Genomic DNA, 20,512 nt, shown 5'->3' with positions numbered 1-20,512 from the left:
CAGTCGAACATAGAATCTCCCGCTTTTTTGAAGACGGTTAAACAGAAGTTGTATATATTTTTTTTAATTCACAACATATATTATATAATGTACATACTGACAGTGTACATACTGACTTATAAAATATATAGAGAATCACATATAATCACATTACAGTCCACATAACATGTCAAAGAAGAATAAGTCGACAATACTTGTTCTATACAACAACAACGAAATGCAATAATATCTTGATGTGTTTATGAACACGAAATGAATTTCAAATTTAGAAAACTATGAATTAGATCACTTGTTTTGAACGAATCATTTCAACTGCGAAGTTATAATTGTTGTTTATGGTCTGTTGATTCAGTTGACTCTCTGCTACAGAAATCATTAAAATCGTTCTTTTAGAAAACCGGTTTTGGTACACATAAAAAACCCAAGGTAAGTGAAATAATGGAGTTTTATTATAAAATACACTTTCTCGGAAATTATCAAATATTTTATAAAAATTTTCTTTCTTTATGATCATACATACGAGGATTGGTCGATATATATAAATAATATTGATGATTAATGGAACATTTAAAATTTGTTCATATGTGATAATGAGGAGTAAATTAGAATTATGCACAGGTCCATATTACTATATTCCTTCTACTTCTCCTTCTAATATTGGAGAGATTCCGCTTGTAATACTTCAAGTTTGCAAACGTTAGACTGTAACTATGTTAAAATCTCTAAGTTTGACGCAGTTGTTGATAAAATAAGCGACCCATTCGGTTAATTAGCCAACATTTAGGGTCAGTATTACTGGCCCAAGTTCATAACTCCTATATTTATTCTCACTGACTGTTATTGAAATTTATATAGCTGTTCACAGTAAGGTAGTATAAACAGTCGAAAGTAGAACCTAAATTAATAAGAACGTTAATTAGATAGACTTTCGCATCTAAAAAAACCTCTGACAGAATGTCCCTTGCTCAAGAGTGACTTCTTGAATGTCCCATTTGTGTAATTTTCATTGTACTTATCCAGCAATTAATACAATCTTTCTTTGAGATTAGCCCTAACGCTCAAAAGATGCGTGAATAAATTTGGCAACTGTCGGATCATTAGTTTGTGAATTATAGCATTTTGACTGAAGCAACTTTTGGTATTGTGATAAAACTGAAAAAAGGAATTTCGCGTGTTGATAAAATATTGCTTTTTGAAGGGAAAAATCCAGTGGATCAAAAACTTGGCTTGATGCCGAGTTTCCGGACACTACTCCAGAAAAATCGACCATCAAGTTTTGGTATGCTAAGTTTAGACGTGGTAAAATGAGACGACGGTAAACGCAGTGGACGCCTAAAAGAGGTTGTTACCGACGAAAATCTTTAAAAAATCCACAAAATGATTTTGAATGGCTGTAAAATGAAATTGAATGAAATAGCAGACACTCTTATCAATAGCATCAATCAAGAGATCAACTGAACGAGTACATCATATCATTCACGAATATTTGGGTATGAAAAGTTCTGTAAAAAGCGGGTGCCGCGCGAGCTCACTTTTGACCAAAAACAACGACGAGTTGAGGATTCGGAGCAGTGTTTGAAGATGATCAAGTGTAATAAACCCGAGTTTTTGCATCGATATATGACAATGGATGAAACATGGGTCGATCATTTCACTCCTAAGGCCAATCGACAATAATCCGAGTCGACTGCACACGATGAATCCGCTCCTAAGCTTGGAAAAACGCAACAGTACGCTGGCAAAGTTATGGCGTCTGTATTTTGGGATGCGCATGGAACAATTTTCATTGACTATCTTGAAAAAGGAAGGACCATCAACAGCGACTATTATATATCATTATTGGACCGGCTCAAGGATGAAATCGCCGAAAAACGGCCGCATTTTAAGAAAAAGAAAGTGCTGCTTCACCAAGACAATGCACCGTGTCACAAGTCAGTGAAAACGATGGCAAAAATCCATCAATTGGTCTTCGAATTGCTTCCTCATCCACCGTATTCTCTAGATCCGGGCCACAGCGACTATTTCCTGTTCTCAGATCTCAAAAGAATGCTCGCTGGGAAGAAATTCGCCGAAACTTAGGCCTATTTTGAAGCAAAGAACAAATCGTACTACAAAAATGGTATCGAAAAGTTGGAGGGTCGCTATAATCAGTGTATCACCCTTGAAGGGAATCATGTTGAATAAGAAATTATGTGAAGAAAAAATGTGTTTTACTGTGGTAGGCTGGAGACTTTTCAATTGACCTGTTAGATATATACTTGCACTTTATGATTCCAACATATCATGTATTATTAGACGCTTATCTGAATTTTTTCAGCCTTCTCTATTAATAAAAATGCGAGGTATCAATGTACAAAAGTCTTTATTTTCTAGTATTAGTGAGCTATTTAGTGCATATAAATGAAAATTCATTTATTTTAGTTCATTCACTCATTAGGAAGGCTCATTTATTAGTTTTGTTAGCTGATTTTGATTTTAAAAAATCAGTTGCCAAAGCTCTTAAGAAATTTTCAGAAACTTATGGTGATGATGCTTCTTCTCAACTCTCAGTTGATCGTTTTCGTTAGAATTGTTTATAACTCAAATCAATAGAACTTAAAAAATTCGAAGACAATGAATTGCTACACTTATTGGACGAAAAACTAGTTTAAACTCTCAAGAAAACAGACTTGTACATATCAAGGGAGAAATTCAAAGAAGGAAATAGCCACTACACGAATTGGCGAAGAAAAGTGAATCTAGTACGACAATCCCAAGTATATCCAATAGGTTATTTCATAAAAGCTATCGACACAGAAGAGGTATTATCCTAAAGTATTGCGTGTATATGGTGTGATCAGCAAGGTGTTGTGTCTTATGAGCCGCCAAACCGGAATGAAGCTGTTATTGCAGGTGACTTCGCTATCCGCTATTATATAGAAGCTAAATTATTCTGTTGCAGGTTAACACTGGGCTACACTTTGTAAAAAATGCGAAGGATGCACTGTTGTAGCTCAAATAGGAACCTTTGCCACATCCAGCATACTAATTACTATTTGTTCAGATCAATGCAGTTTGGTTCAGATCATAGCTTGGTTGATAGGCAGTGTATTAATCGATGATTGGATCGCTGTCAAATTCGCATTGTTCTTTCGACATAGTGTCATCATATTACCAGAAAGATGGAAAATATTTATAGAAAACGATTTTGACTGACACTGTGTTGTAATATTTTACCAGTATCTCAATTAATGCTTTTAAAAAAAGTGAAAAAAGAATGAAAATACCCACAAGAAACTAAAATATCATAATAATATAACATATATAAATTTCACTTTTAGTTTAATATGTTAATGCATACTTTGTTTTTGTTTGGCTTCTACGAATATAAGAGTAGTTAATTTTCGGCCTACTCTCGTATAGTACTATTAATCGAGCACTCGTAACATTGCTATGAACCAGTCCAGATAGAGAAAGCGCGTACCTTATTGCTCCAAAGTCGCTGTATTTACTACAGGCAGAGGTGAACGGTCTCGTACAAGAAATGTTCTATCTTCTTGTATTGTGAGACTCAATAAATAATTTATAGCAGATGAACCGTGGTGCCCAAACCAGAACTAGTATGCTTAAAGTTGCAATTGAAGATCGCTTTATTTGCATAGTTCGGTAGACAATGCTGATTAATGTTATTAGTTATATAATACTAGTTGTACTTTAGATTATTGATCTAATTACTTTTTAAAAATTGTATCATAATAATGTTTGAATTAGTTTTATAGAATATTTTATAATATACAAAATAAAGATGTTATTCTTATCTCGCAGAGCATGCATGTACTTTATGTTTATGATTGAAATTGTAGATTTCCCTAAAGTGCAACCCAGGCAAACTAAAGTTACATATTTAAAAAACATATTTTCTTAATATTAAGATTTATGGATTACGGCAAATCCCTAGAATGAGAGATATTAATTAATTATGTAGAAAATATTTATAATATTTATGCAGTTCTGATTGTGGACTAAAATTGTGAACTTAAAATATCACAATACATTTATTGTAACAAAATCGGATAGTGTTACCAATGTTGAAATAATACGAAATATAAACCAAGGAATGCCTCTTCCAATATTGATAAAAATAATACAATTTTGTTAAACTTATTAGGACATATGTAATTGGTAACTTAATAATATGGCTATAACTAATGATAAGAGGTTTATAGAAGATACTGAAACGTTATTTTGGATTGTTGTTGGTTTGATGTTTTAGTGCAACCCCATTTTTGTACCCAATAGCTCCAAATGGGATTTATAATTGACTGAAAAACTAATCTCTTTGATTTTAGGTCAAGCTGAGAGTATCCTTCGACTAGCCAGTACAGCTGCTTGACTTTGAATTTAATCAATGAAGTTTAACCTATCATCCAGATATATTCAGAGGTATTTGGGTGATTCTGCTTGAGGAGTAGGGCATCCACCAAGTGAATTAGGTTTATGCCATTTCGCCGCATTAAACATGGACAAATTTGGAGCTCTTAAGCCGTATTTTCCAATCTCTAGCCCATTTGTAGCTCTTGTTGTACTTTCTCTACAGCCTTAGACAGAGATGCATCTTTGCCATTATAACTTTATCATCGGCAAATTTTCCAAGTACTGTTTCTTTTGTTGTTGGAATATCAGCAATATAGAGCAGATATAGGGGTGACAAGACACTACCCTGTAGAGCTCCACCCGAAGTATGTTTAATTATTGAAAATGTCCCTTTATGCGAGACGCTAAATTTTCTTTCAAGAAAATATGATTATAGCGGTCGACAGTAATTCCAAGGTAGTAATTTACTCATTTTGTATTTAATCCCAAATATCATTCCCGGTCAAAAGCTTTTGAGATGTCCAGAAATATTGCAGAGCATTATTTCTATTCTTCGAATGCTTTTTCGACAACCGCTTTTACTCTGTGCACTTGGTCGAATTTAGAGTGGTTATTTCAAAATTCAAACTGGAAATCTGGTATTTATATAAATGGTTTAAAATGTTTTAACAGCAGTTTCACAAATTTTGATATCGCAGGTGGCAGCGAAATAGGCCTAATAGCTAAAATGCTATTATTCTTCGTCTGAAAATACTTTATACCAACTAGATGATGACATTATCAGTAACATATGTTATTTTATTTTATTTTGTAACAATTATTTAAATTGCTATACACGTACTAATATGAAAGACATCCAATAATGTTTATTACATGTAATATATATTATTTCAACAAAAAATCATAACTTATTTAAAGACTTTGATATATTACAGAAATATATCAATGTTATATGTAAATTCTCACACTAAACGACAAAATCGACATCGTCTTACATAGCGCCTCGTTCTGAAAACGGACCGCATTTCTTCGGCTTGGGGCAGTCGGTTCAGCTTTTTTTTATCTTCAGGAACGAATAATCCCCCCAATAAATTATTCAAATATTATTCGCCACTCGATGAGGAAGTAGTTAAAGTTCCACGATCTAACCTATCTCGAGCGATACGATCTAGTCAGCCGGTCGTACGAGTGGATGAGGCGATGGTCTGCATCTGCATGCAAAAGCGCTCGATTTGTTTCGAACCTTTCAAGGTTAGATCGAAAGGAAATAAGTTGGTTTTTCTAGTATTTGCCCATAATTAGGCTCAAAACTCAAAAACCAAGGTATAATATTTCGGTCTAAACAAATTGTAATAGATCGAAATTTAATGCATCTTTTTTTTGTTACAAGTTGTAACTAATATTCCATTAATCGGATCGGATTGTTGCATCTTTTTGGTGCAGCGATATCTATTGGTGAAAACAATAAGCAACTATATAAAAATAATTCGATGGTTGCAGCATTTCTATACATAAAATAACACTATTATATGTAGTAATATTGAGTTATTCAGTCTATATAGACGTTAAACATGGAAAGTTCAAAATTGCATGTTCGATACTTGTTTGATTTAAAATCTGCCGCCGATGTTTGTTGGTGATGCTGCTGTCCCCCATACCCTAATTGTTTTGAATTCGACAATTTAAAAGTTTTAAGACAATCACTTTCAAAAATTAGTGAATGAAAACTAAGCCCAAATTCTAAAAGAACTTTCGGATTGTTTAACAAATGATGAATCAACAGTTTCTGAATCTTTAAATGCGATGGGAAAAATACAAAAAGAGAAAATGTAATTCCGAACCATTTCAATATTTTGATTTCATTGGTTCTCATGGAGAAAAGAAGAGTTTTCTGTGACGTATTGTGATTGGAGATAAAAAGTGGATTTACTACGAAAATCTCAAGTACAAAAAATCATGAATATCCCAGAAGGATATTAGTCCACAACGACACCGAAGCAGGACATTCATAGTTATAAAATTGTAAAAGTTGTAACGGCATATTACTGTGAAAAGGACCAGCAATAACGAGTAACAGTTAGAATTAGATCCAGAAAATAAGAACATTTCCTACATTAATATTTAAGACAATAATCATCTTTAAATTTTATTATTGAACCCAACTTTTTATGCAGTAGTCGCCTTTAATGGTAGAATATGTTAGTACTCTACTAAATTTCTACTAATATCTACTACTATTTTTAAAACATTCTTTTTCTAGTGTCAAAGTTTTTCTTGCAGCCCATTTTTTTTGGATGCCTTTTTCTGTCTGCGTTTCACCCATTTATAAAAAATAGAAACTTTATAAATCTTCTTTGGCTAACCAAGAACCGATTATGAACGGTTTTGAGAGATTTTTATTATTTTATCTTTATCACTAGTAAACGTATGTCAGGCTTTCTATATCTTGGAATTGGAATGATTTAATTTACATGGTCGATCTGAAAATATGGGAGCTATCTGGGAAATAACCTTTTATATTAACGAGCAGATTTTTATAGTTAATGGTCAATTGGTCAAAAATGGTCAAAAGTATTATTTACGCAATAGCATTTTAAAGTATATAGACATATTTCAATATTTATCAAGTAGCTAATATATTTTATTGACTAAGTATATACTAGAAAAATTTTACAACCAAAGTCATGTGATTTTTATTTTTTGGTATCTGAAAATCCTTCATGTCAGCTTTGAAGGTCATGCAAACAGATAATATCATTACAAATTGAACAGAGACCACCGTCAACTAACGTCAATGTGACACATTTTTTATTATAAAATCTTTATTACATACGCTTGGTACAATCTTAATTTACAATTAATTTATTACTACTTTTCCTATGTACTTGGATTAATTAACAAGCAAGACGAGTGTGAGAAAATATATCTGTATGTATTCCTCAATTATAAAATTATAATTATTTATTAGTTATTAACTTATAGCTATAGTTTAGACTAAATGTATACACTTTATATAAATTCGTATGGTTTTGTTCGTTTCAATCTCCTGACATCCTGCTCGCTGTCCAGTAATTGTATTGCTTCCACGTTAGTATGATTTAATAATCTTCTTTCGTGTTTCAAGGCGAAATCTTGGATAACTTAGCAAATCCATTTGATTTCCAGGTCATCGTGCAGTTCTTCATTAGTTACATAGCGATTAGCTTTATAATTGTATTATAGATTAACCTCTTTGATTTTAGATCAAGTTGAGAGTATATTCCGACTAACCAGTATAGTTGCTTTATTTTGGTTCTAATGTGTTTTGCTTTTTCTCTAACGTGATGCTTCCAATTTAATCTACCGTCAAGATGGATTCCAAGGTATTTAGCTGATTCTGCTTGAGGAATCGGGCATCCATTGAGTGATATAATTAAATATTTATTATTTAGCCTCAATTCAAAATTAACGTGGACAGATTTGGAGGTTGAATTTTCCAATCTTTCCTCCATTTTTAGATTTTGTTGACTGCCACTTGTACTTTTTCTATTGCCCTAGGCAGAGATATATCTCTTATGCCATAATAACTGTGTCGTCAGCAAAGGTTCCAAGAAGTGTTTCTTTTGTTGTTGGAATGTCAGCAGTGTAGAGCAGATACAGGAGAGGTCCTAAGACTCTACCTTGTGGAACTCCAGCCGAGATATTTTTAAATGTCGAGAACGCCATTTCGTGCGGTACTCTAAATTTTCTTCCGAATAAATATGACTCCAGCAATTGACAATAGTTACGCGGTAATAATTTGCTCATCTTACAGATTAATCCCAAATGCCAAACCCGATCAAAAGCTTGTGAGACATCCAGGAATATTGCAGGGCAGTATTTCTTTTCCTCAAATGTTCTTTCAATAGCCGCAGTTACTCTGTGCACCTGATCGATTGTTGAATGGTGATTTCGGAAACCAAACTGGAAATCTGGTATTGTTACCAAATGTTTAACACGTTTAAATATCAGTTTCTCAAAGAGCTTTGATATTGCAGGTAGTAGCGAAATAGATCTGTAAGATTCCACTTGTTCTGCAGGTTTGTCAGGTTTTTTGAGCATTCCGGGACATGCTTCAGCCTTAAACAGGCATTAAATATATATGTCAACATGTTGATTGCTTTTCGTAATGTAACAAATACATCACACAATAAGTTTCAACAAGTATCAATAAGTTTTACTAATAAACCAACTTTTAATCAAACTTCAACTATTTGTATATATTCAATCCAGCGCTATTCTAATTTTGTGTACATATTTTGTGAAGTAATTTGTTTTTGCTTCAACTTCCATAATCAGTTCTTCATTTAGCCCAAACTTCTTGGAGCATTATTATTAGCATTAAGCTCTACAAGCAGTCACTAGTAATTGGATTCCAGATCTGGACTATACGGTTGGTAGAAAAGCAAAATAGCCGGAATTAGTTTATTATTTCACTAAAGGCCCAGTAAATTTTAAATTAAACAACAGATTATCATAAAATTTAATACTCGTCGTTTCAAGGACTACTAGGCTAAATTTAAGAAAGTTAGAAGATGTATAATCAATATATCAGGACTTCTGAATGATATGTTACGTTTCTAAAATCCCTTACGAACATTTACTTCTTTTAATTTTCTTATATAGCTTCGAAATTTGGTTACTAGTAGCTATAATATAACATAAGATTTTTCACTTTTCTCTCACAAAAGGATATTCTGGAGAGAAAAGCGTTACTTAAGGCAAATTCGATGTGTTTGTCTGCTTCTATATTAGAAATAAAGTTATTCGTTTAAAATGCAACAATCAGTATACAGTTGACGAAAACATTTAGAAATTGACATACATAATACATAAAAAAAGTTATTTTCTAACGTGAAAACGTTCAGCCATAGGTTACAGAACTCGTGAAACTTTCCTTGCGAACATTTTATATGGGTACAATTAAACCCACCAAATGCATGAAGCATTACCATTTATGATTATCACTTACTTCGATTGATAATAGATATATTAGGAACACTTTTTTAATTATTAAGACATCCGAAAATTGTCCGACACTTGCATTCAGATGAGGAATTCAATTAAACTATTACAAGAAGAATAGGAAACAATTTATTTTTATAACGATATAAACATTTTATAACATATATTAATTGGTACAAATATAAAACAGATTAAAATAAAATTGAACTGATCTTCTAAAATCAAATTTCTTCATAAATATATCTGAGTAAGACATTTAATAATATCTCCATATACCTCTTGTTTTAAAAATATGACATGCTTCTTGAATAAGTAACCTACATTGATCCAAACATGTCAAAATTAGCCCGTAGTTATATTTTCAATTCTTTAATCGACAATTATGGCAATTCGATTTCTTACTAACATTTTAATTACATATATTATCGTTAAAATAGAAAAAAAATTTACAGTATTTTAATACTAGTTATATTAAAACAAATGAACTAAAACATTTCCAAACGATAGTTTTTATTCGACGCAAACAAATTTTACACATTTAATAGCCTGCTTGACGTTAAAAACCAGTATTGTCTCGTTATCAAATTAGTATTGTATAATAAGACAATATCGGTAATTAAATATATGCGCAGGTGGCTATAATACCAACAGTATTTGAAAGAATGCATTTTATACCCCCATATTCGAAAAAAACTAATGTTATACACTATCGATAAGATAGTATTAATTATTACCAATAATTACATAGTTTAATACAAACACTTCTCGGGTCATTGACAGTATACTGGTATTATGTTCCTTATTTTGCATTTTAACAGGTTTACATTTTATCTCATTCATTTCTAAGTCGAACTCGTACAAAACAAGGTATTAATCATTGAAGATGACGTCTGTTTTATCAGTAACTTAAGCAAATTTACAAACAGTAAACTTTATTTGAATTTATTTTTTTAATAATAATATTATTCCAGTTATTCTAAATTTGCGAAAAATAGGTTTAAAATTATTAAAATATTTTTACAAAGTGGCAAAAGTCCCGCTACCATTTTGATAAAAAATGTATCTGGTCTTTATATTTTTTCCGTTATGTTTAAAAAATTATATCGGCTAAATGGTGACTGTGATTCGCTATGAAACCTTCGGCTCTTTATAAGGCATTTTTCATAACATCCTGCTGAACATCTGAAGCTGAATTTCTTCAATTTTGTAACGAATATTGTCTTTAAGGCTTATTCACATAAACTTTTCATTTTAAAAAATCCCATAAGGAAAAGTCTGCTGCTGTTAAGTCCGGAGATCTGGCTGGCCACTTAGGGAAAATAATCTTCGTGGAAAAATTTTTGAACGAGCTGTGTGAAATGTGGCCCCATTTTGCTGAAACCACATGTCCTCTAGTCCTTGTCTTCCATTTCAGGCACAAGAAAAGTTCGAATCATGACATCAATTAGCAATAACAGTAACTGCAACACCTTGGTCATTTTCAAAAAAATAACGACCAAGGATATTTCGAGCATGAATACCACACCATAAAATTGTTTTTAGTGGATGCAATGATGTTTCATGAATTAAATGAGGATTTTGTGTTCCCGAAAACCAACTGTTCTGTTTATTGACGTGGCCACTGAGTAAAATAGTAGCGTGATTTTTGCCTCACCTATTAAAATTTTATAATATAAATTGTCTTTATGAAATAATTATAATATAAGTAAAATATCATTGAATTTGATCTCGAAATGAAATGATGTTTCAATATAGAAAATGTTAACAAATAACTATTGACTGTTTTTTATGCTTCGTGAAGTAAAAAATGAGCTGAAAATGAGCTTCTGAAATATACTGAGAAACTGAAAAGTAAACAAACATAATTACATTAAGCAGAATGTGACGATTGCCCCTGAAAAATAAAAGCCTCTAGATATGTCAAAAGACTTTGGATGAAGATTTTTGGATGCAACAAAAGCGAATTTGATTTGTTTTTCATCATAAAAGTGACAAAACACTACAAAGTATTGAAATAAAATTAATTGTAAGTTGAAGCAATAGTTGAATACATTTTTATTTATTTATTTTTGATTAAATAGAAATATTTCAGTACATTGGCAGAAATAAAGCGCAAATTTTCTGTAGTGGTAAAATTGATTTTATTTTTTTATTCCAGTTATTCCAAGGATCTTTAAATTTTTTAATCCTATAGCTGTATCTTATTCAGAGATCAATAAGCTGTATATTAAAACAATTCATTGATATATTAATTTTTTAAACTTGCGTATTTTTTTCACTAATTTTAGGATCCCATTTATTCAAAGATTTTACCAGTCTATGTAAATTTTTAGTTTTATTAATTCACTATTCTTACTTCAAAATTATACCATTATTAGTCAAATATTGAAATCATGTCGAATTTTTAGTTTTAGTGCAACATATAGCCCGACAAATTTGTTAAACAAACTAATATATAATTCCTAATACCATATTCAAAGTACATTTTAGTGTTATATACAGAAATAACTATAAATAAATAATATAACTAAGAAAAAAAGTAGAGATAATTGAAATAGTGTCACTCGCCTTCTATTAAGCAAAATATATACACAAATATATGTAATGCCTCACCTAATTTCTTGAAAGAAGTGAAAAAACTTAACGGTACAAGGTCAGATGAGTATGATGGGTGTGTTAATATATCCCATTTGACCTCCTATAAATTTTGACGGAGCACTAAATGTTTATACGGTACCGCATGATGGAACTCCTTTACAATTAACAATCTCTGGGCATTTTTGGCTAATGGTTTTCGTCAAGGAATGCAGTCAGTGTACAGTTTAATTTTATTATACATTTTCTTCCTTAGTACATGTTTAATTGCTGTAGTAAAAAGAATATATATATATATATATATATATATATATATATATATATATATATATATATTGTACATGTTCGTATATTATATATCTACGTAATATATATAATTAATCCTGATTTGTTGATAAGTGCATTTCAATTCAACCTGTTGCTGTTTGACAAGTAGCATTATAAATAAATCTTGACTACATATTTTTTTCGAGGTATAAGTGAAACAATATACATATTCAATAATAAACCAACACATATATTTCGTATATATAATATATAATTGCTTTATTCAGAGACGTTGATTTTTTAATTATTTCTCTTTGTGGTTCAAAATCTGCCCAGTGAGCTGTAAATATTTCTTATGATTATAAGTTGATGGAATATATTTTATTACAAGTACTGTTTGTCGTTAGGAACAATTTTTCGCCATCTTTCAGTTAATGTACAAATTTGGCAAAATAATATTTCTGGTCTTTTGAAACGAATGTCTTTGAGAGGGTCTTGTGATCAAATATTTGGTAATACTAATCCATGTATGGTTTTTGGCCTCATCATCAGAAAAACCTATGATTTCGCCTAGTGTTTGGATAGGACATCGGTCACCAATCAAGAGTGGTAGTTAGGTGGTTTAAAATTCAATAAACAGCATGTCTCATTAATATCTATATTATAAATATTAAATACATTAAATCTCATTAATAACGTCTCATCTTTAGGTCTAATTATCCTTAGGGTATTAAGGGCAAAGGATAAACAAAAATAATCGGTTTTTTTATGAACAATGTGGTTTGGGACAATAAGATTTGGCTTTGTTAGACTTTTTCTTATGAAGATGTAGATTTATGTGGATAAACCACCATCGGCGATAGCCTTAAGCTCAAGATAAGTCACACTTACGCTCAATTTCAGTTCTACAAATTAATTTACTACTATTTTTATATTTTATTTGTATAAACACACGAATAAGACGATAATAGAATAAATACATCGGTATATATCAGGAAAGTAATACCGTTTGTCTTAAAAAAAAAACCAATCAAGTCAAGCATTTTTATTAGTATAACGTTCGCAAAACCGTGTTCAATTTTAATAAGAGCCAAACGTTTTCAGACACCAATCTTGACATTTTTTAAAGAAGTATAAATCTGTGACGGTGTTACTTTCGCAAAATATAAGCCCAATCAAATGGGCACATCCATAACTGTTTTACACATTCAAATCACAAGAGCACCGTAGGTAAATATTAGAGATTTCTTTTCTTTCTTTCGATTGATTGAGATTTTGTGACATCTATGTAGGTTATTTTTGTGTATACTTGTAAGGAAAGTTGTTATGTCACTATTTTTGTAGAATGTGAGGTAAATGTTATTTAAATATATATAAATAAATATATTTAAATGTACAATCCTAATATGAGTGTAATTTTCCATGATGCCAAAGTTCCAATAAAATTAATTACTTTCCAAAAAAATCTGCTCTAGCGCCGAAACGGTTATTAAATATAAATAATCGTAAACTTGGAGACCTTTTATCTCTCCAACATGACATTTTCGAACATGAAGGTTTATTCTTTGAATTTCAGACAGACCAGATGATTTTTAATTTCCCCTATAGTAAATTAACCCTCTTTGTGCACCCTCAGGTGACTGGGATTGGTTACAACTTTACGCATGGGAGATCGCGTTTTAAGTCTTCCTATTTTGTGGAAACTTGGAGACCTCTTATCTCTCCCACATGACATTTTCGAACAGCAAGGTTTATTCTTTGAATTTTAGATCGACCAGATGATTTTTAATTTCCACTATAGTAAATAAACTGCTTTGCGCACCCTCAGGTGACTGGGACGAACGTAACGTGATTAGAACTTTACGCATGGGACATCGCGTTCTAAGTCTTCCTATTTTGTCTTCCTTTTCTATATGTGTCATATCATAATATTGTATAACAAGCCTAAAAATATCTATAAAAAAACCAGTAATGGCTTTCCGGTATAACTGGCAAAAAGCACAGGTGTATAAGTGACAAAAATGTTACGAGAAAAAAGAAATATTACATTCTCTCGACCAAAAATACTTGGAAAATGTCTTGAAAGTGCACCCAAGAATTCCATCTTTACACTGGCCACCACATTAACATCCCAAATTTAATCACCCGGTATTCTTAAAATAAACGCACTGCCGTTCGTTAAATTAATTTTAATGTTCTATTTTCTGTGTCATCTGGTAGATTTAATTAATTAGCACGGACCACCTAACGACGGAATTAAGAGTAAAACAAGCATTTTTATTAGTGTATTCATAACGTTCGCAAACCCGTTTTCAATTTTAATAAGTGGCAAACGCCAAGATATGCGAGGTTTGTCGCATTAGCGGTGCTAATCGTATGGATAACCCAACTTTATTTGGTTGGTTTTATCCGCTATGAATTGATTTAATTTATTTGTATTCATTAAGAAATGGCGAAGGTGATGAAGTATTAAAATATATGAAATACCAAAAAAACTATTATTATTCGTTAATAATTACTTGATGTATTGACTGCCGTAATTTGTAAATTCGTTTTAGTTAAAATCGATACAATGCTATCTAATACATTCGAACATATAAACGAATGAGTTTGTAAGAAGCGTTTGGTTGTCAAATGTCTGCAAAATTCTTCAAAACATTAGCGACAATAAGACGTTATAAACCAACAAACGTTGTTTTAGCACTTTGCATGTTTTAATAAATTTTAAATCGTTACATATTACTCTGAGTCAGGGTCAGAAACTGACTGCATCTCTAATCAGAATATTGCCTGTAAATTCCATTACAGAAATAAGTATTGAAGATATTAATTTATAACTTGCTGTAGTTTTAATGAACATATTTTTAGTGTGTTGCTGCTGTCCTAAACATTAGTGTGGGCCCTGTGACTAAAACCTCTAACAAAATGAAGAACACTATATTAGCTTGACCAAAGAAAACCCGTCTAAATACGAGGACGGTGATAAATCAAGAACATCTTAAGATTGACCATCTTGAGATTAAATGTATGAAATGTATAAAAACAGATAGTGCACAAATATAAACATAATTTAATAAAATTATTTCAGAAAAAATGTTGGTCGAGAAAGTATGCATAAAAAAACTTATATTCAGCTTTTTGAGATTTAAACGGTGTATAGATAATCTTGGAAGAGACCTAATCGACTTCCGGACAATGTCTTGAAAAGAACTGAATTTTGAAAAGCATACAAGAAAATCAAGTTATGTTATTTAAATTTGTGTACCTTGACGAGATTTGGATATTTGGAAATAGTACATTGCGTCACTTTTGGTAAGACCTTAACAAAAAGAATTTAAAGACAACAAAAGTTACTTAAAAAGTAGTTAAAGTTAGTAAAAGTTAGGTAAAATACTGACCATTTTACAATTTTGGTCCAAGTTAGAATCTGATCCCAAATTGTAAAATTTCGATAGTCCATATATCGGAAACTATAAGAGATAATGCAATTTGGCAATCGACAACGTAACTAGCATGCCGAATATTACTTGGAATGTGAATTGGAACGAAATCGGTAATTCATAAGACCATTTTACAATTTTGGCTCAAGTTAGAATCTGATCCCACATTGTAAAATTTCGATAGTCCATATCTCAGAAACTTTAAGAGATAATGCAATTTGGCAATCGACAACGTAATTAGCATGCCGAATATTACTTGGAATGTGAATTGGAACGAAATCGCTAATTCATAAGACCATTTTACAATTTTACCATAAGTTAGAAACAGGGGCTAAAGGGTAAAATTTCGATAGTCCATATCTCGGAAACTATAAGAGATAATACAATTTGGCAATCGACAACGTAATTAGCATGCCGAATATTACTTGGAAGATGAATTGGAACGAAATCGGTAATTCATAAGACCATTTTACAATTTTATCATAAATTAGAAACAGAGGCTAAAGGGTAAAATTTCGATAATCCATATCTCGGAAACTATAAGAGATAATGCAATTTGGCAATCGACAACGTAATTAGCATGCCGAATATTACTTGGAATATGAATTGGAACGAAATCGGTAATTCATAAGACCATTTTACAATTTTACCATAAATTAGAAACAGAGGCTAAAGGGTAAAATTTCGATAATCCATATCTCGGAAACTATAAGAGATAATGCAATTTGGCAATCGACAACGTAATTAGCATGCCGAATATTACTTGGAATGTGAATTGGAACGAAATCGGTAATTCATAAGACCATTTTACAATTTTGGCTCAAGTTAGAATCTGATCCCAAATTGTAAAATTTCGATAGTCCATATCTCGGAAACTATAAGAGATAATCCAATTTGACAATCGACAATGTAATTAGCATGCCGAATATTACTTGGATTGTGAATTGGAACGAAATCGCTAATTCATAAGACCATTTTACAATTTTACCATAAATTAGAAACAGAGGCTAAAGGGTAAAATTTCGATAATCCATATCTCGGAAATTATAAGAGATAATGCAATTTGGCAATCGACAACGTAATTAGCATGCCGAATATTACTTGGAATGTGAATTGGAACGAAATCGGTAATTCATAAGACCATTTTACAATTTTGGCTCAAGTTAGAATCTGATCCCAAATTGTAAAATTTCGATAGTCCATATCTCGGAAACTATAAGAGATAATCCAATTTGACAATCGACAATGTAATTAGCATGCCGAATATTACTTGGATTGTGAATTGGAACGAAATCGCTAATTCATAAGACCATTTTACAATTTTGACCCAAGTTAGAAGCAGAGCTAATATTGTAAGATGTCGATAGTTCATATCTCGGAAACTATAAGAAATAATGCAATTTGGCAATCGACAACGTAATTAGAATAACATTTGATTTGTTGGTCATACTATTTTTAATAATTCATTGCAGATATATTGTTATTCATGCTGGAAACAGGAATGGTTAATAATACCTTCAGTTTGGACGAACGCGATCAGACACATTGAAGAAAAAATTGATACATGATGGAATCGTGAACAAATGTTATAGATGATTTTGAAAACAGGATGATAAGGGTAGAAACAATTAAAGGTGAGTATATAATATACGATAACTGTAGGAAATGTTATTGTAGAGTGTGAAAGATTTATGTGCACAGATATGTGTGTAATTTTGTTTAGAACACAGATGAGCATTCGGTAAAGATATGTGAGGAGAGATAGAATACTAACTGTTTAGAACTCTACCTCATGGGTGGTGTGGAAAATAGTTCAATGTAAATAATAAACTGTGTTTAAATGATTTGATAATATATGTATTAAATGTACTATAATGTTAAAATGAATTATATTTGATAACATATTTGTTTCATTATCTTATTTAAATAAGAATTTTGTCATAATCAAAGATAAAATAAACTAAAACTCAGAGTTGATGCGGTAACATTGTGACATTTTGACGTTGAGATGACGTATGTTCACTGCTTCATTGGATAGATTAGATATTTAATTTATGTATGCAGGTGTGCCACTAGAAAGTGTATTGGAGGCACTCCTGTATTTGATCTACATTGGGTTATTCATTGTTGTTACAAATTACTATAAAATATTTGGTTAAAAAGATATTTAGTTCTCAAATTCGAAGTGATAAACAGGGAGGCACCACTAGTCTCTTGTCAACTGAAGCAATTTATAACTTGTCTCATAAAATGTATATACCTTCTACATTAAAAATAGTAAATTGTAAATTGAGGTTTAAGTAATAATGGCGTAAACTGACTGAATTAATTAAAATACATACACAGACATATGGTAAATCTATTGTAGTTTCTTTCTTTTCTCTTTTTGTTGTGTTCTCAAGTATGGAAAGCGTCTTAAGGTATTAAATGTCGTTAAAAATTTATATATTCTTCAACTACTTGCCGGCCATCACCCATATGTCATTACGTGTCTTAATCTAATAACATTTAAATACATTTTCATTAATGCATGATTATTTTTTTCATTAATCATGTAACATGATTTGCACTGTAAAAGTCGCAAATAATCTGGTGGCAAAGTTATCAAGTAATAAATAAGTGTATATCCCAATTTTTTATTTCTTTTTTAACAACTATTATTTATCAGGACTATCAACTAGACGTATTTGGTATACAAAATTATATTCATTCAATGTTTAACATAAACTGAAATCAGTGGAATTTTGAGTTCTCTTCTCTCATCTTTTCAGTACAAATTAATTCTATCCGACACACTGTTGGGTTTAGACGTACCGGACCGACGCATCTTAGTTTTACTTGAGTTCTAAAGTATTGGGTATCATTTTATCACTTACTTGTCTTTGTTGCTATATAATCCATAATATTTCTAAATAATACATAATAATTAAGTAACCAGTCTTTTTGTGAGGGCTTGTACTTTTGAATTTAAGAGGTCTGAATATACGACCTTTCATATAACTTCCTTTTTGGAATTCGTTCTGCGATTCTGTTATCTGTGTCTTATCCCTTGTTTTAGATGTTTTTCTATTATTTTTTGATATATCTTCATAGTTATATCTATCGTAACAATGAATGTCATTTGTAATTCCAGGTGGATTCGCTTTTCTTCCCATATTCACTCAACCTCTGATTTTAGATCAAGTTGAGAGTATCTTCCGACTAACCAGTATAGTTGTTTTATTTTGATTCTAATGTGTTTTGCTTTTTGTCTAACGTGATTTTTCCAATTTTCAAAATTAACGTAGACAATTGAGCATTTTAACTTAAAAAATTTTAATACAAAATTACTAATCATAATTTACATGTATACATAAGGGGCACATTTAATTATAAATAATATTATCAGAGGTCCATTTAACTTGCTTTGTTAAATATTCAATCTTATCTCAATACAAATAAAAATCAGTGAACTTCTTCCTGATATAAACTTAACGTTTCTTTTTGTAGCAGACCCGTTAATTTTAATACACAAACAGGTTCGTAAAAGTTGTAAATAAAAACGTATAGCGCCGGCTCGTGCAGTCTGCCTTCTGGCAAATGGTGGCGTTACGCGCTTTTATTTAATCGATGAAGAGCGCAAAATTTGGACTGTAGGTAAACAAGGCAAAATATGATGATACTGATAAACGTATTCGAGTTAACTGATTCCTTTATGATTTCAGGGAACACTCAAAGAATTTCTTTTTAACCGACTTCGAAAAAGGAGGAGATTCTATGTTCGGCTGTCTATAATACGTCAATTGAAAAGTCCCCGGCGTACCATAGTAAAACACATTTTTTTGGCAAAATTAGTGTTTTTTTTCAACGTTATTTCAAGGGTGATACACTGATTATATCGACCCTCCAACTTTTCGATAACATTTTTGTAGTACGATTTGTCCTTTGCTTCAATATAGGCCTCAATTTCGGCAATCACCTCTTCATTCGACGAAACTTTCGTCCCAGCGAGCAATCTTTTGATATCTGGGAACAGGAAATAGTCGATGAGGACTAGATCTCGAGAATACGGTGGATGAGTGAGCAATTCGAAGCCCACTTCATGGATTTTTGATACGGTGAATTATCTTGGTGAAGCAGCACTTTCTTTTTCTTCAAATGCAGCCGTTTTTCGGCGATTTCGTCCTTCAAACTATCCAATAACGCTATGTAACAGTCGCTGTTGATTTTTCAAGGTAGTCAATGAAAAATTTTCCATGCGCATCCTAATATACAGACGACATAACCTCGCCAGCTGACTGTTCCTTTTTCCCATAGTTTGGAGCGGGTCCATCGTGTGCAGTCCACTCGGCCGACTGTCGATTGGACTACGGAGTGAAATGATGAAGCCATGTTTCATCCATTGTCACATATCGACGCAAAAAACTCGGGTTTATTATGCTTGATCATCTTTAAACACTGCTCCGAATCATCAACTCGTTGTTTTTGGCTAAAAGCGAGCTCGCGCGGCACCCACTTTACGCAGAGCTTTCTCATACCCAAATATTCGGGAATGATATGATGTACTCGTTCAGTTGATATCTTTAGAGTGTCTGCTATTTCAGTCAGTTTCAATTTACGGTCATTCAAAATCATTTTCACGGATTTTTAAAACATTTTCGTCGATAACAACCACGTCTAAACTTAGCATACCAATCATTAATGGTTGATTTTCCTGGAGCAGTATTAGGAAACTGGACATCAAGTCAAGTTTTTGCTCCAACTGTATTTTTTCCCTTCAAAAAGCAATATTTTATCAACGCCCAAAATTCCTTTTTCTCCATTTTTTTCACAATAACAAAATTTGCTTCACTCAATAATTCACATACTAATGATCCTACAGCTGTCAAATTTAT

At 31.6% G+C, this 20,512-nt stretch overlaps 1 long non-coding RNA gene across 1 annotated transcript in view; it reads left to right on the top strand.

Moving 5' to 3' along the window:
* Positions 1 to 350: 350 nt before the first annotated feature.
* The window catches only part of LOC143202709 (uncharacterized), a 55,287-nt gene continuing 35,125 nt past the window's right edge, over positions 351 to 20,512 (top strand). The window contains exon 1 of the long non-coding RNA XR_013007217.1: positions 351 to 426. This is a non-coding gene — a long non-coding RNA (uncharacterized LOC143202709). The remainder of the gene's footprint in view (positions 427 to 20,512) is intronic.

Source organism: Rhynchophorus ferrugineus, unplaced genomic scaffold (genome assembly GCF_030347505.1).
Source record: "Rhynchophorus ferrugineus isolate W39M unplaced genomic scaffold, kcgeb_rfMv2 rfM9, whole genome shotgun sequence".
NCBI classification, from domain to species: Eukaryota; Metazoa; Arthropoda; class Insecta; order Coleoptera; family Curculionidae; genus Rhynchophorus; species Rhynchophorus ferrugineus.
The sequence above is the reverse complement of the archived record's forward strand: the minus strand, read 5'-3'. Positions and strand labels throughout refer to the sequence as shown.